Consider the following 5,639-nt stretch of genomic DNA (forward strand, 5'->3'; position numbering starts at 1 on the left):
GAGAGCCATTCTTATTCAAAGGAAATTGTATTGGATTTAGAGATGAAACCAATAAAAAAAAATAACATCCAATTTTCAGCAAGTATTCACTGAGTGCCTATTCTATGTTAGGCATCATGAGAGTTAATTGTAGAAACATAAGCTGAATCTTCAGTCTGCACTTTGATGATGGAGGAAAGAGTGGAGGACTTATCAAGTAAGAGTTGTGAGTCTGTATACTGATCAGACAGGAAAGCTCTTGGCAGACTTGCAAATGCACCGGCAAGGGCTCCCAAGTCCTCCGGGAAAGGCTGGCATTGCCTGCCTGAGACAGAAGTTCCAGGAGACTGAGCTCAGCGTCAGCAGTTGGGCGGGAGGGGAGTGGGTGGATGGGGGGGGGGGTGGCACTGAAACTTCCCGCAGAGGACAGAGAGGAAGGGACAGAGAATTAAAGGTCAAGGGAGAGAGGCAGGAAGTAGGGAGCACAAGATGGTCTCCATTCCAGGCCAGCGTGTTATGTACAGGAACACATTGTTCTGCCCAGTGAAAACCCAAAAGTAGCCTCTGGCTGCCTTTGGATCCTGACTAAGACCTATCAGGCCCTGGGAGTTCTGGATCCCACGGCTCTGCAGCCTCCTGCTGGCCAGTTCTCATCCTCCTCGGTACCTCAGCCGACTGGCTCCTGTAGGACCCTCAGATTTGCCAGCCGTGTCCACGTGCCCTTCCATTCTGGTTTGCTGGGACACTGACTCACAGTTTTAAAACCAGGACCATGAAGCACCTGAGTGACTCAGTCAGCGGACTCTGTTTCGGCTCAGGTCATGATCTCATGGTTCATGAGTTCAAGCGCCTCCGTAGGGCTCTGTGCTGACAGTGTAGAACCTGCATGGGATTCTCTCTCTCTCCCTCTCTCCCTCTCACCCCCCCCCCCTCACACGCACATGCACGCACACACTCTCTCTCTCTCAAAATTAATAAACTAAAAAAAATTTAAAACCAGGACCGTCCTTGGCAAACTGGGACAGTTTGGGTCACCTCGTTCCGAGACCCCGACTCCTCTATGCAGCTACTGCCACCTGTCCCCATCTGACAGCTGCGGCCGTTTCCAGGCCCCTCGAACACTCTTTCCGCTGGACTTGCCTCTGGCCCCTTCACTGCTCCTTTGTAGCTCTTCTTACATGGAGCTAGCCTTCATCCGGATTGGTGCTCACGTAATATCCAGCCAGTTTGATGGAGCATCTCCATCTTCAATCTCTGATTATTGGCTGGAGGAACATTTCCTACTTGGTAACCAGAGAGCCCCTCACACTTTGCATGTGAAACACTTAGCTTCCTGGTGGTTGAAAGACTGTAACCTCTCTGTGGGTTGGGTCCTGCCTGCCTCGTTCCTGGTTACAGTCTCAAACCACTGCACTGTGCCTGGCATATGACTAACACCTGATAACTATTGAATGAGAATCCCAGAGCACCACTGAAAATGTTTTCATATCCCTCAATTAATAACAGTAAAAAAAAGTGTATATATATATATATATATATATCAAATATTACTCTATGCCAGGCTCAAGTCAGGGTCCCTGAGTCCCAGCCTAGTGATGATTACGCATGTGCCTGCTTTAAAATTGAGTAGGCTATTTATAGGTTTTTATGTACTTTGGGAGTGTATAAGTTATTTTGTCACGTTAAAAATACTGAAATTGGAGGATCTGGGTATATATCTGTGTATGTCTGTATTCATGTGCAGGTCTGTGTGTGTGTGTACATGTGTGAGTGTGTGTATGCATATATATTATATCTCTGTTTATCTTTTTGGCCTTTGTCTTGCAGCTGCTCCTTTGCCCATATTAGCCTGCTCTGAGGTACAACTAAGGGCATCTCAGAGTTGGTAGTCCAGATCAAGGAGCAAGAATCCAGGGATTCCTATTAATAAGAGGTAACAAAGAAGTAATTGGGAGTATGCCGCTGTGTCTTATGACCCCTGCTAATCGTTAACGTGTGAAAAGTGTGGCATACCAGACTATCGGTTTTGAAGTATCTCTTCTGTGATTTTTCTCCATGTTCTTTGCAGCTGAACGGCTTGCAGCTCGCTTTCATTCTGTTGTTAAGGACTGGAAGCATAAATTGGCTTACATCTTTCCTGGTGGCTCCTGGACTTTAGACAGATGTCAAATCTTTCCAGAATCCTTGCTTTCTGTAACAAGGCACTCTTTGCATCTGACAGTTATATGGCTGTATTTATAACGCATAGGACGTTTTCCCTCCCAAATGGTGCCATCCTAGCCAATTACATCAGAATCTCTGGGAATCAGTCCCAGCAAGGGACTCTCCAGAGTTGGTCCCCAAATATTTATCCGAGTCTCAGTCTCTCGTCTGAACTTCATTCTTTTTGGAGCATGTCCATCTTTTTGATCTATGATTACTGGCTGGGTAAGTATTTTCACCTGGGTGACCTGAGAGCCCTTCACAGTTTACATATCAAAAAATGTAATGATTCCCCTTCTAGATCTAGTCCTCCTCTCATTTTCTTTTTCACTCAAGCTTGGAGTCTGTGGCTGTCCCTGACTTTGCATCCAATAATTCTGAGGTATGTTTGTTCTCCCTCCTCTAGAGCCCTCCTATCTCCCCCCTCCATTCCCGGTGCTCAGGTCTTCTTATCTCTCACCTGATATCAATGTCCGCCAGCGTCTCTCATCTCCGCTTCATCCTGGACAGGGCGGCCAGGACCTCCTTCCACAGCCAAGTGCTGCTTTTATCTTTTCTCAGCCCAGAAACCTTTAATAATTCCCCACCGTTCCTAATGGCATTTGTTATCTGCTTGAACCTTCCTCTGTTTAATCTCTTGCCTCCCTCTCTCTGTTTCTCTCTCTCTCTCAAATACACAGACACACACACACAGACATACAGACACACAGACACACACACACACAGAGTCTTGGTCAAAATAAACAGTTCATGGTTTCTCTAACATATCTCAGAGTCTCTTAACACTGACTTTGCCCATGCTGGTCTCTCCCTTCTACCTCATCTGACTCTTGAAGCCCTACCCACCCTCAAACCAACTAAAATGCCACGTATGCAGGATGACTTCTGCCTCCTACTATTCCCACATCCTACTGAATCTGGAATTCCCATGTCACATGCCCATTCCATCTTGTGTCAATTGTCTTGGTCTCCTAACTAGATGACAGGCAACTTGAGAATAGAAGCTGTGTTCTGTTCACCAGTAACGTATTATATATAGTAGACACTCCTCACTATTTATAAACTTTTGTGAAACGGAGTTAAGTAGGTTTGTCTTAAGGAGGGCCCCTTTTAACACGTGTAGTGCCTGAAATAATTTTACAAAATTCTACATCCCATTTCATTTTAAAGTTAACAATTTATGTATGTTAACTTGTATGCATGCTTCATCTATGTTTATATAAACCTTGCATTTGCAGATTCAACTCATTAATTTATGGAAAATACCTGCCACATAACCCAGTGGGCAAAGCCAGTCACTTTGGTCAAGCCAGACAAATAGCCATCACACGTTCAATCAGAAAAAGTCTGACTTTATTTTAAAATTCAAATAAATGTAGGTGCTAAGTTTTTGATAGGGACCCTACCAGGGATTCTGGATGAAGGAAGGCATTGCTATCTTGAATATTTCTTACTGATACTCTTACTTTGATCTCTGATTCTTCTTGAGGATGGTTGCTTTCTCCAACTGTCTCTTTGTTTTTACACCCCGAGGTAATGTACCAGAGTGAAAAGCAGGCCAGATGATAGGCTCATCCTGCTTTTTGAATGCAAAGGCTCTTTGCAGTGGGCAGGTGGCAGTGGGGAACTGGCCATCCTCAGGTCTGAACTGCATAAAAATAGAAGCTGAATTTCTGACAATGAATTTCATTTAAGCTGTCCCTGCCTGTGTACCCCCTAAACAGTCTCTTTGTGCCGGAGGAATGTGTGCTTCTCCATGTGAAGGCAGTTGACCTGGGATGAAACCACAGAGGGGGTTCAATTTCCTTTCACACAGGTACACCTTGTTAGGGTTTTAGTAAAGTTACCTTCCACTGAAGAAAGAAAGTCAAAGGTCACTTTGCTGCTTCACAAGATTCCCAGCGTTTTCCAAATGAAATTACTCTCCGAGAGGCAGTTTCATCAGAAGAAAAGATCCCACCAAACTATTAGAAAACACAGACGATGCCCACGTGTGGGTGCCAGTTCCCCTCCCCTGAGTGGCAGGACACACTTAAGTTTTTATGAAACCGCTGATAACTGAGCTGTTTAGGTGAGATATGCCACCAAATGCCCAGCAAGGGTTTGGCTTAATTCTGGGATGTTGCTCCATTGTACTCAAATGCTTTCCACCACAGCTTTTACCACCAATAATCATAACCATAATCTTTACACATTTAATTGGTGCCCCAAGTGAACTAGGCACAATGCAGAACTCATCATTAGACTTAGTACCCTTACTGTTTTTAGCCTCGGAAAGCACTCTTGTGATTTTACAGGCATCCTGTCTGGCACTGTGGTTGTCTGAAAAAGAATCTTTGCTAAGTCCAAATTCTCCAGCAATTAGGCCATTTGATTTTGCCATTAGTTTGATCTTTAAAAGAATAATATCACTAAGGTAGGACAGATTCACCTTTGGAGAGCCCCCAGCTTACACGGTTTGGGGCAAACTCATCAAGATAGAATATAAAATTTCAAATGACTTCAGGGCTCTTGCAAGCTCCAGTTTCTTCAGCTCCACAGCAAATCCACCTCTAGTGCAAGAACAGCTATCAGGTTTCTGGCGGAGGGCCTCACGCTTTGATACGCATTTGAAGCTATTCCAGGCACGTATGGACTTACGAGCCACACGCTTTCCATCCCTGGGGTCTGTATGATCCACTGCTTGGAAAGTGAATCACACCCTGATAAATGCAAGTGAGGGGTTCTCTGCTGAATCTGGCCGTTCTTCCAAGACAGAGGCTGCAAAAATGGTGGGCTGTGGGCCAGACTCGGTCTGCAGATGGCTTGTTGTGGTAGTGTTTTGTCTTCTGGCTCAGTGTTTCTTAAAAATGTGCATTAAACTGTCAAAGTATAAAAACCACAGAACGGCAAATAAAAAGCTGATTTCACCCCCGTTTCTTGAGGAACTAAAAGGTTATTCTACTGTGGACTTGGCCCAGACAAAATGACAGCTTTAGAGGAGGGACACGTTTGTCCACTGGCCCAGTCTCCACCTGGCTCTCTTCATGTTTTCGTATCTCCTGCCTGACCTTGGAGCCATCTGACTCACGGTAAGGCCCTTGACTAGGCCTGGTGCCTCTCAACGTCGTCTTGCTCTGTCCCTGTCCTAATCCCTTTGGTCTCTGATTTCTAACCTTTTCGATGTCCTAATGACTTTTAAATTCTTTCTTTTAAGATAGTAATTAGCTGTCATTAATACATGCACCCCGTTTTATTAACTACAGTGTTTTCGAAGTCTTTTGCTTTTTCAGCTTGTGCTTGCCTTCTTAGATTCGTTCATGAAGAATGACACATATTTATTACAAATGCCTTAACTTTCCTGCTTGATTTCACACTTCGTGTCAGCTCCTCCCCTTTTCTAAAAGTGACACATATTTAATTTTTAAAAAATTTACAGTAGAGTAAAAGTGGTCCGTTTGGGAATTTTAGGCCTCCTT

The sequence above is a fragment of the Crocuta crocuta genome, unplaced genomic scaffold, assembly GCF_008692635.1.
Source record: "Crocuta crocuta isolate KB4526 unplaced genomic scaffold, BGI_CrCroc_1.0 scaffold396, whole genome shotgun sequence".
NCBI lineage: Eukaryota > Metazoa > Chordata > Mammalia > Carnivora > Hyaenidae > Crocuta > Crocuta crocuta.